We start from the raw sequence: 12,783 nt of genomic DNA on the forward strand, positions 1-12,783 counted from the left end.
GGAAATGCTATAGTTGTTATTTGATTTATACTTGAAATTTTGCAAGTACACTGAATTTTCAAATTTACCATACGTGCCCAGAAATGCTCTCCAAACTACATGTTAATATATTTAATGCAATGGCCCAAACGTCTCTCAGTCCTTTAAATTAATACCTGAAGAAGGAATATAAATCATTAAAAAATGTTTTATGAAAATCAGCCTCAACAAGTCAGATTCTGTTCTCGTACTAGAACGCCAATCGCAGAGCCAACAATAGAGCTGGCCTGATTTCCACCAGCTCAACAAACACATACGTTTTTGCTCTGTACTTGCAGACTGCATTTGGTATTCATACAGTGACAGACTGAAGCAAAATGCGCAAAATCCCTCTTCAGCTGGAGATAACCGCAGAGCAGCCGACATCGTTACAAGCAGGAAAAGGTTACGGCTGACCCAGAAATAAGCTGCTGCCTATGGAACATGTGAATTCTTGTTTGAGTCTTGGCTACCGCAGAGACGAGTGGTCAGGGCTGGCGGCTGATCTCTGCTGTTCACATCAAAAGCTGCAAGACTTGTGCAGTCCTCCTCAGAAATCCCACTTTTAGGATGCTGCAGGTAGCAGCTACTGCAAAACAAGTAAACTTTTAATGCCTCTTCGCAGTCCTGCAGGAGGTTCACGGGGAGCAGAAGCCACCGTATGTCTCACGGGCTTCGTTCCTCGGTAGTCAAGAGGAGTGTTACAGTGCACCATGCTTTAGAAGTGGAAGAGCTTGTCTTCTCCTGGCCAACTGTGTGGCTGCACTGCATCTGAGTCATCCCATCCTCTTTCTTGGGAATTTCATATTACATAAGATACTGAAGTTACATGCATATCATGTTGTGTAAGGTTATATGTGCTGAAACATGAGTGGTGGAGCTGGAAAACAATGTATGCTAGCGCCAAAACCAATAAACCACCACATTTCTGATAGCTCTGCAAAACAAAATGCTTAACATTTTTGTCTCATGTTTCAACTATTTCCCACAAAAATAAAACTCCTTTCTTTTTCCTCCCCTGGAGAGGGAAAATTATTTCTGAGAAAGTTTTTTTTTTCTTAGTAGTTGTCATCAAATGTTTGCCTGGACTAAATATTTGTACAAATCTGTATTCCTCTCCAAAAAGAAACTCCTGTGTAACAGTAAATAAAAACAACCTGGATTAAACCATTGGCTCCTTTGAAATCTCAGAAATCTTGCAGCAAATCGCAAAATTAAGATTTCAGGCTTTGGATAACTCTGCCAGGAGCTCATCTTTTTGTGAATTTTTCTGTCTTGGGTAAATGGGGGTGATTCCTACTGAAAGCACAAAATGCGTGGCTCATGAAAATAGCATCGGTGTCTGAGCAGCTGGAAAGCACAGCTACCCCTGCCTCTGCTCCCCTTCAGCAGCACCCCGCGTCTGGCTGGTTTGTGTTCAAGCTGGGAGGTGTTCATGAAGTCCCCATCCGGAATTTCTGGGGTTTCCTGGCTACCCAGGGTCTTACCTGGCCCTCAGATGGAGTAAGCTCATCTTTTCCAATGACTCTTTAAATGACATCATTAACAACTGTCGGATGACGCTTTTTTGTTACCCTTTTTGTCTTCCGAGGCAAGAACCGTGCATACAGGACGGTACTTTGCTTTGGCGGAACTATGTTTTTAAATGCACGTGCTGTTATTTGCTGATACAAGAAGGCAAATCAAAAATGCATCACTTGCACTTGCTGGAGGAGAGGCTTGGGATGGCCCTTTCTTTTGGTGGTAGCGTCTCACAGGGTCTCACAGAACAGCTTTTTCTTCTGACCTTTTTTCCTCTGGCAAATGAGCCATTATTCCCCGGGAGCAGTGCTGCCCAGGAACTTCACCGTCTAGCTATAAGATAAAGCAAGTGAAATGCAGCAGTAGCCTGCAAACACCCTTGGCCTTTAACGATCTGTAGCAAGAAACTGGTGATTTTGAGCATACGTTTTTTACCCATTATCCAAAAGAGAAAAGAATGATAATAATTAAAAAGATATATTGGTTTACATTTTAGACACAATTCACACAGATTCAATACCTCTTCCCTGTAAATCTGTCCCTGATTTGATTTATTTGATTGAAGTCCGAGATCCAAGTCACTGAAATGTTGAGTCCCCCCAGTCTGTGTATTTAGATGTATACTTTGCAAAGAATTTCCTATTTTTATAATAGATTGAAGTAAAATTCAAGGGGTGAGAACAATCCCTTGCAGATGTTCAAAGTCTACATGTACACTTATGCCTTAGATACATCATTAAAAACCAATTAAACAAAAAGGATTGCAAAGAAAGACTTTTATTGCTTTTCTAGTACTGGTGCCGAATGTTTAATTAACAGTAAATTATTTATTGGATGAACCTCCTCACTTTTCATAGCCAGGAACTTGTCCACAAGCAGATTTAAAAATTCTCATTTATTTGTTACGCAAAACATTATTGTAAATAAACGAACTGTGAATCATAAATAATTGTACTTTGCTGGTTATTCTGACAGTTTTACGGGATCTGGATACAACTGTGCCATTTGGTTCCTCTTTTGTAACTAGAGGGACCATGTATGTAGCCAAGCAGGGCCAGATCCACCTCTAATGGAAGTTAACTTAGTTCCTCCGGGGAGCATAAGGTGGGATTAAGTCCTGTCCCCCCTCAGTGGAAAGCAAAATATGTATGTAGCCAAGCAGGGCCAGATCCACCTCTAATGGAAGTTAACTTAGTTCCTCCCCGGGGAGCATAAGGTGGGATTAAGTCCTGTCCCCCCTCAGTGGAAAGCAAATTTATCGATTAAATATACAAAATGTATCTATTTAAGTATATAACTTGAAGTTATCACTGCTGCTGCTTAGACGGAATAAGGGACATTTGAATCCATGACAGGATTAAAAAATTTTTATTGTTGTTGTTGTCACTCATAAGCAGGATAGCTGCTGCTGCTGCTGCTGCTGCTGCTGCAGTCTGGATGAGCTGGAGGAGTGACAAGCCTGCTCCCTTGCCATAAGAATGGATAATCCTTCCCGACTGAAGAGGTGCGAAGGTACTCCATAACGTGTGCCTGTAAAGATGCTCTGTATAGGCTAATAAAGCCAGGGCTGCGCGCAACTTGATGATTAGTCAAATATTTGAGGAAAAGGCAAGAGAAAGCACTCCACATGCGAGAGGGGGAAGTATGAGAGGAGGCTTAGCAAAACCTCTTCTTATTCCCAGCTGAGCTGCAGAGCGACACTGAAGATGTCACCTTCCTTGTGCCTCAGTTTCACTCTCTCTGTATAAAATGCAGACGACAGTGCTTCTCTTTGTGCCGGTTCAGTGAATTTGTACCTGCTTCTTTAAAGATGCACATACACATATAGTAGCATATATAATAGGTATATCTATTTTAAATAGGTATGTTACTGTAGATCTCATTTGATTCTAGATTGTAGATGATGTAGGCTCATTTGATACTACTTTGATTTCATGAGCCTCAAAATATCATCAGATAAACACTTCCATATTTATGTGTGGGCCATTTAAAAACAATTGGTTGTTTTTACCTTACAAATATAAATATTTAGTTTTACTTCAGCTGCTACTTTCTTCAGTATGGGACAGTACGTTGTCTAACTTGCTGGAGTTGTGCAGTCACGTACGTCTCACTCCACTAGTATTTCCTTCCCACACCAGAATTAAGGTTTCTTATTAAGAATAGTCAAGCTGTAAAGCATTAAGAGAGGGAATATCACTTATGTTCTCAGAAATCTGAAGGAGACCCATAACTTTTAAACTTACTTTCTGACTATACTATGCTGTTTTATGGCTCTACTTCTACTTTCATTCCCTTCATCTGTCTAATCGTAATGATGTTTTAGGACAGGACAGGAAAGGTTCGAATGATGATCCTGGGAAGAAGGATGGGTAGCAATAAATTCACCGAGCCAGCTGGTGGGGGTATCCAATTTCCGAGCGCTGCACAGGCGGCACTGCTGTTCGGCAGGTCTTCTCCAGACACGGAGGATTGATGGGTGGCAGTCCGTAGGCAAGGCTTTCATGAAATGGCCATGCTGCATTCTGGCTATGGCTTGCCCTAAAATGTTTGAGCCCTATGGGGCCTGAATAGCAAAATGCTGCACAAATAATGACTTCCATTTTGTTCTGCACATTTCAAATTCCTGGAGCCAACGAGACTGTGTATGGGACAGCCCTAGTCTCCGTGCTTGGGTTCCGTCACCCTGCTGATTCTGAGATTAGAAAAATCAGGATGACAGCTCAATGGTAATTCAGTGTTTAACCTACAAAGATGCAAAAAAGCAGTTACCACAAGCGTAATTTGGGACTCCTAGCTATGGTAGGCTTGAAAGCCCAGAAGAAGAATAAAATGCTTTGATAAGTGAGTTAGAAAACCAATTCCGCTGAGATCCCAATGTGCAGCTGTTCTTCTTATGATCCATTCCCTCATCTGATATGTGGGATAAATCACACGAGACCAATGACTGCATCCTGCTTGAAAAAAAACGGCAGCTTAATTCTACCTACTCTTGATGGCGAAGGGAAGAGTCAGAGTACCTTTTCCCCTCCCCATCCAATTTCCTCTCCTGGTAACTTAAAAACCTTTCTGTGACCTAAATAACACCTGGGGACCCTTTAGCATTTCTCTGTTTGCCAGAGTGTGGGAATTGCCCCTTAACCATGCCCAGGGCAGCTAAGGGTGACGAGAAGTGGCTGCATGGATTAGGACGAGCATGACTCTTGTTCTACTAAGAGACCTTACCTGCTGAGTAAGGGTGCCACCTAAACTATAGCCATAAAATGGCTTAATTTCATCTTCCTGACTCCTGACTGGTGGTGGAGGACAGACGGAGATGGCGACCCCCCAGCTGGGGAGGTGGGGGCATCTGCTTGGGTTCCCCCACACCTCTCTACAGGTGCTACCTGGCGCTGGTGCCTGCAGCATGCATTCACCACCCCCACGTGCTGCAGGGAGAGGTGACCTGGGAAGCTGAGGCTGCAAAAGGGCTGTTTCGCTCAAAAAAAGAGGATGAAGCTAGATAAACCTGCTGGCTGCTTTCCACCCTTCGATTTCCCTTTGAATTCTTGCTGTTGATAAGGAATAATGAACTGTTTCCTATAAAGCTGGTTTCACTATTCAAAAAAAAAAAAAACAACCCAAACCAAGCAGAGGACAAAGCACTGTAATCATGGGCAGCTCTGTGGTTTTTCTCCTGCAATCTAGATTCCCTTAGCTAAAGCTAAGTGACCCATGATTTTGTCCAGTGGTTGTATGAAAACCCTCTTACCTGACTCTGATAGGGATAAATCATGCAAGTCACATGCATTCAAGGGATTTGCGGGACTGACTTCCTGAGCGTCTAGAACAGAAAAAGAAGAATACTACCATTGCATCCAAATAGTTGCTGGTAGCATATCTACATGAGACAAAGGTACGCAGAACATCTACCCGGAAAAGACTCAGCCCCACAGAGACAAAGCCACAGACAAAACCTGAAGGAAAGGGATAAAAATGCAGGGAGTGCGATCAGGGTAAATGGTCTCCAGTGTGTCTGCAGGGAGATTATCTCTCTGCTGCAGGCTGTGAAGAGGGAATGAGGTTTGCTAGACCCTTTTTGGCCATGGCATGAGGTGTTTTACAGCAAGTTTCAGTTAGCAATGACCTCTCATAAATAAAGACATGAGATCCGTGGATTCAGGCCAGAGACTCCTTTTCTATTTGAATTCTTTCAGGTTTTATTAGTGCTAGTGGCTTATAAGTTATTGGTCTCTCCTCTTGTCCTTCGTCTTATTTGGACCATTCTTTCCTCAAAGGTATCCCCAAGGCTCTCAGTCTGTACTTTTGGCACAGCCGAGGGCTGATGAGCTCCCTGCGTGTCCCCTCCGAAAGCCTCCAGACATAGCTTCTGCAGAGTGCCTTATTCCTCAATATTTGGGATCCTAATAATTTGTTTAACTATGGTACCTCCCACAGAGCAAAACTCCGTGGAGCTGGAGCCTTTCCTTGGTGTTTGCTTTAAATGCTTCCCCAAGCAGCTCATGGTGACCAGGGTTTTTACCATCAATTTGTCTCATTCATGGTATGTGATATAGCATGCTTCACCTTGCCAGTTAGGGCTACTTACAGCACCTACGGAAAGTAAACTTCTCTCTCTTCCACAACACCATTCTACCATCGTTCTTCTCCATTCCGCTCAGCCTCTGAAAACGTTTTCCTTTTGCATATCAATGCTCATTGTGACTAGTGGCACACAAAGGGGCTCAATTTTTCTCACAGCTAGCTTACTGTACATATGTTTGATATGTTCCCCGTGATGAAATATGTTACTGGGCTCTGTAGTTCTGCTCTGCTGCCAAAGAAAGCCATAATGTATGGCAGTAATTTGAATTTACAATCCCAACAAGCAATTTTTGAAACAGAAAACACTTCCCAGAATTTCAGAGCAGTGGGAAAAAGAATGCCATTTTCTTTCAGAACAGCTTCACATTGCCTGGGAAGAGCTCGGCAGAAAGAGGGTGCACATAGAAGCATTTGAGAAAAATAAGGTTGAAGAGGACTGTTCCATTAAAAGATTACTTCCTTGGAAGGCTGTATGCCTTACTTTTCTGAAAGCTGAAGTGTTCTCGCGCCTCAGAGGTGCAATACGGCAGGCAAAAACACTGCCTTCTTTCTCCAGCTGTGCTGATGCCAAGGTGGTCCTCGTGCAGCAGTATGCGTCTCATCTATTTTTTACAATGGTTTGGCAAAATGTCGGACCCCTGTCAACAGTGCTGCCCGCGCGGCTGTTACGGCCTGAGCAGCTGTGCTATTGCTGGTGTATAGAGGACTTGGAGGGTTTTGTTGTTTTGCTGTTTTGTCCTAATCTAGTTATTCATGGGCCTCAAAGCTGGACTGCAGAGAACGTTTGCCAAAGGGAAACATCTCTGGTTCGTGGTTGGATGTTACCCTCGGTGGTGGTGAGGCTTCCAGCACTGTGGAAGCTGCTGTGGTGGGGACAGACGTCCAGCGGAGGTCATCTTTTTTCCAAGGTCACTCAGTAACCACCATTGCAGTTAGGCTCTGGATCACGTCCGTGAAGTCAGGCTCCTTTCTCCTCCCATCCACCCACTGCTGAAACTCAATTTCACGCCGTGCCACACCAAATGCATATGCCTACGCAAGCAGTTGTGATTTTGTCCCTCTAGCTGGCTCCCATTTAAACAGCAAAACCTCATGCTAGATTAGGAAAAATTTCAGCGGTTCCCTCTGCTAACAGACTAGCTCTCTTTTGAATTCTCTACGGGTTAAGAAAAAGCTCGTTTCCAAGCTGAGCTTCACAAAGCCTTGGCACGTCTGCCCCAGCTTCTGGCTCGCAATGGCTTCTGGCTCCAGCGCTCTCCCCGTTTCGGTCGTGGGGGCCGCTTGCCTTAATTTCCACAGGTGGGGAGCTGGGGCCGGGCTGAGGGTTGGCCAGAGGGTCTGCACTGCCCGGCGGGAGGCAGGCGCTTACCCGCACGCCTTGCTCCTGCCCAGGGGAAGGGCTGTCACGCCTGAGGATGGGGGCAGATGCTCCTGAGCACCGCTATTCATTTTACTGCCGTCTCCGAGTAAGTGCTGAAGTACTAGATGTAAAAAAAAAAAAAAAAAAAGAAAAAGAAAGAAATTAAAATGTAGCCCGTATCAAAAGTAATATCGTCTCTAGTTTTCTGGCCAAAGATTAGTTTTCAGAAAATGCCTGGATTGAAAAAAAAAAACAAAAAAACAAAAACAGGAATTGGAGAAGGCTGAAGATTGGACCAACTTTTACTTGTGCTGATGAATTGATTCGTATCAATAACATGCTGATTTATTTAAACAGCGTTCCAGACTGCTTATCTATCTTGGAAATCAGTTTCTGCCTGTTTGCTTTGTTTTAATTCCACGTACCAAAGAAGAGGTGTATAAATCTTCCTTCCTGTCCATCTTATTCCTGATTAAGCACACTAACTCCTTTCGGGACATACAAATACCGATTCGTGATTGATGGCAATTATCTGTCATCCGGGCTACAAAGATGGTCTCTGCATTTCTTCTGCAAGAATAAATCCAGCTCTTCCTACCGTAATTTAATTCACAGTGGGTGGGAGATTCAGAAAGCACAAGCGCAGCCACCAGTCAGCCAGCCCAAATCTTTCCCAAGTCATTACGAATGGGGCTGTGGCAGTAGCTGGAGTGGTTGCACAGTGTTAATGTGGGGCTTCTTCCCTTACAGATTTCAGATACAGCCCCCTAAGCCGGTGTGAGCTTTGTTACCTAACCCCCTCTTCAAGGCAGGCTTTTTTTATTATCATTTTTTCCAGAGCAGAAATTGCCAAATGTCTGTTCAAAGCCAAATGAAAACGAGGGTGAGATTAATAGCTGGAATTGTCATAGTCAAAATGAGTTAGTAAATTAATTATTTCAATTGTTGTAAATATTAAAAGGAGTCTAATACTTCTCTGACACTGAACTCTTTATACCAGGTTCTTGTGTTACCGGCAAAGTCCGCACAAGTTTTTTAAATAGTACTTGACTTTAATAAGGAAAGCTAACAATAACTTACGTTATTTTTATTCACTGAATGTCTACCAAATTTAATGCTATTCCAGGGATTTTTAATGGCATTGTTAATTGTATTAAAATCCTTCATAGGTCTTCTGCTGTTATACAGCAGTCAGTTATACAAAATGCTGTCAGAACATATGCTGCGGATAATTCAGTCTAATACCATATTCCACAAGTTTTATGATGGTTATTGTTGCTGGTATAAAAGCCCTGAAATGCTCCATAAGTCACTTCTTATAAGAAGCTGCTGGGTACAAAGCAGCTAGAAAATAATAGCTGGGTTTTGGCAGGTCTTAAATTTAACAAATACGTACTTAAACTAGTCAGGGACTTAGGGAATACTGTATTTCTCTCTCTGTTTTCAAAGCAGAACTTGGGTCAGTCAGAATTCCTTTTTAATCTTTCAAGGCAGAATAATTAATAGTTCAAGGGCGTACAAATTTCAGTTGTTTGCACTCTCTTGCTATTAGAGCAGCTTTAGTTTCTGTCAGCATTTCTGTTAGCTATTCTTTAAGCTGGAGGCTTGTAATTTTGAATGATGCTCGTTCCGGCCTGAAACTCGGCGATATATGTGTATTAATCAGAGGACTTCAGATATTTGTCTGCTGCTTTGCCACATAGCTAGAGTTATGACCCCTTAGTTCCACTAATGAAAAAGCTGGGTATCTTAAGGGAAAAATGTACATACAGTTCCGCAGAAAGCAGAAAGACAGAGTGATTTGCAAAAAGAGAACAGCGAGAGATCTCATGAAAATCTATAGAGCATCAGATTTATTTCTTGAGGCCAAAACAATCTGCAGCCTCTTTTATTTTTCCTTCCATAAAGGGGATATAGGAAAAACTGCTCTCAAATCAGTAACTTCAAATCAGTAACATCAGTAATCAGTGTCGTGCGAATTTGGGGTATATATGTTTTTTCCTACAGTTCAGTATTTTGGGGAGCTTCAGGCAGTTCTGGCTGGGAGGCAGCGGGGCGATTGTGGAGGAGCTGGGGACAGCTCTGCCCTCTCGGGCGCAGGTGAAAGGGGGGGAGAACCGCTGGGGCAGGCCGGCATGCATATGTACATACATATGTAAACACGCAGCCATATCAATTTGGTTTGGGGTGAAATGTGACCTGCCCAGCCAAGCCACCTGAGAGGCAACCATCTATGCTCATCAGGATATATTTTGGTTTTCTACAGCATGATCAAATCACATTCTTGCAGAGAATCAAATTATTCACCACTGATACCTATGTCATTTTAAAGCTTTATTTCATCATGATAGCTGTTATTTTCACAGTTTTCAACTCCTTTTGTTTCTCTAGTTTCTTGACAAAGGTTTGTGATTGACAGAGAGGAACGACACTTGTCACAGTGATCAACTGATGGCAGTACTTAGTCCTTCTCCATTACAGTACACCTCCCACGATAAAAGATATTTCAGAACACACCAGGAAAGAAACACAAATTATTACTATAATTGCTTTGTAGTTTTTCTCCGTAAAACATACCTATCAGATGTGTTAAATGCCATTTATCATTTAACTTTCATATCTCAGACATACAGTTAGATCAAAGCATCTTCCTGAACACAGGGTGACAGCAGTTAGTCTTTAATTAATCAAGCAGTGAAATTAATGCCACTCTACACTCAGATATTCAACTATTTCTAACTTTGATGCAGTTCCTGTTTTCTTGCTGGTAAAAATATTTTGGATCCTCATAGATCGTAACTGAGTGTGGCTAGAGACTCCCATTGCTTCTAATGTGTCTCTGTTCTAGCACATCTAATGTCATCTCCTTTTGGTATCGATGAACCTGCAATCTCTTTTTTTCTTGTTGAAACCAGCTTTATCACGCGTGTGAGAAATGAACCCTCCCAAAGCGGCACATTATAAAGGTGAGAAATTACTAGATGCAATTCCCATGACAGACTATCAGTAGTTTGGGAGAAGGCCCAGATGGAGGGTGTTTTTGAAAGAGGAAAGGTGAATTACTGGTAAGGCAGACCGCAAGACAGGTAGGACAGCCAGAGAGCAGGGAAAAGGAGAGAAACCTGGAGAAAGATGCACATATACAGACTATAAAGGAAAAAAAAAAGAAAAATGCTTACTTTAAAACTGCCACCAAAACTAATCCAAATCTCATTTGCAAAAACTTTAGACAATTAAAATTCCCTGTTCACTTTTCTAGCACGTGAAGAAAAGCAAAGCTGTCCCTGTCTGCCCTGGTACCTTGTTAGCCCTACCTTTTCCTATATTTGCTCCATGTTGCATGTCAAATGCTTGTCACTGAAAGCCCTGTCATTTCTATGGGAGATGCAACGTACCATGACTAAGGTTGTAAACTGCTGAGCAAACAGAAAAGGCATAAAATGGATAAGAAGGGGGAAAAAGAGGGAACCTGCTGTTAAATAATCTTTCAAACAGTGTTCTGAACAACTTGACAAGATTAATAAGCTTTTCTCTAATAATCCCTTATAAAATGGACGTGTAGGAACTGGGAACATCCATTCGTTTTGTGTTAAGCAAAGGACAGAGGCAGATGATTAGGAGGAACTGATTTTGGACTCGCTGACTTACAAATATTTTTTTTAAAATACTCAACCAGCCATGAGGAAAGACTTCATTTCCTACTTTGGAAATGTAGGCTCCGCCACCAAAAAAACCAAGGGGACAAACACTTAGATACACAGATTCATATGGACTCTGTCTTTATAGATCTTTCTGACGCTGCCATTCTTCGGTGTGTTTCTGAAAGATTTTACCAGGACCTGAAAATATTCAGCAAAGCGTTATACTGAGGTTCATTCTTTCTTTTTTTTTTTTCTTTTAAGATATACATTTGAAGGCAGAGATGAATTTCTAGGATATAAACTGAGTATATGTTTCACATATAAAATATGTTTTCCAAGATACCAGGTGAAAGCGCTTCTACTTGCAGCTACACACTGATTATCAAAAACATCCCTAAAGTGGTATATTGCACCCTGTAGGAATGTAGAGCACAGGCACACAAATCTTATTTGGAGCATGGAGGAACCATTTCCTCACTGAATTGAAGGGCAATTGTCATTTCCATCATGGGCAAAGTTTTCTGTCGCTAGGAAATTGAAACTGTTGAAGTTGCTCAAGGACAAACAGCTTGCGTTGACTTTATTTTTACACGCCCCTCCCCAGAGCAGAGCACATATCTTTCCTTGGATGCAGGGGTCCCTCTGAGCCCTCACATCAAGACTTAAGCCTTGGAAAGATCTCAGCTTACAGACGGCTTCTGTGATCGATGGTAACAGAAAACCCGCTTTAAAATAACAGCACAGGAAGCTACTGTGCTGTTCTCCGAATAACCTACAGCATTGCAAAGCAGGCCATAAATCTGCTAACAGGTCTAACACAGCTCTAGCTTTCTTAGCAAGCGTCTGTATAACCATATAACATGAGGGGCAAGCACGCACATCCCTCCTTTCATCACCTGAAACCCTGATAGCCGTTTCGCTCGTAAAACCCCTGCTGTGGCACGGGGCTTGGCCCTCCTGGGGATACGAAGCTGCAGCAAGCGCTGAGGACTCAAGACAGAAGCGCTCGTTCCACTCGGGGCCTTATACCTTTCAAAATCGCGGCAAGTCGGACCGACAGGACTCGAAAAGTTTCAAACCTGCTATTTGATAGCTGAAGAATGTGACCTGCAATGGCCCGAGGATTGTAGGGAGACTTGCCGAATGGGTTGATTGTACCTATTACCAGACTAGGAATGAGAGGCACAACCTCTCTTTCTTACCCCCCAAAAAATGAAAGGTGCCCCTCCAATAAAAAAAAAACAGCGTGCCCATGGAGGAATTTCTGATTAAAGTGATAAAAAAAGGGGAGTTTTTAAAAAAAAAAACAGTAAAAAATAAAAATGAGAGCAGTGTGGGAGAGGACGTGCTGATAGTTTCCTCCCAAGCGTCTGAAGGAAATGAGGACCACCAGCAAAGTGAGCCAGGCCCCGAAGAGGCAGGCAGGCAGCCCGAAATCTTCCCCTGCAGAGCCCCGCCAAGGCGCGCTCGCCTCTGACCCGCCACACACGTGTTGCCAGAGCGTGTGACCCGTTTCGTGAAGTCACGAACCGGACGATTTGCTGCAAACCAAACGCAGGTTGAGGAGGCCGACAAGCCGCCGGCTCTGCAGACGGCTGAGCAACCAGGCAGCGGCCCCTGAGCTTACCGCTGAGGCAGTGTGAAAATGCAGGCGGGGCG

This window comes from Aptenodytes forsteri, unplaced genomic scaffold, assembly GCF_000699145.1.
Source record: "Aptenodytes forsteri isolate BGI_AS27 unplaced genomic scaffold, ASM69914v1 Scaffold109, whole genome shotgun sequence".
Classification (NCBI taxonomy): Eukaryota; Metazoa; Chordata; class Aves; order Sphenisciformes; family Spheniscidae; genus Aptenodytes; species Aptenodytes forsteri.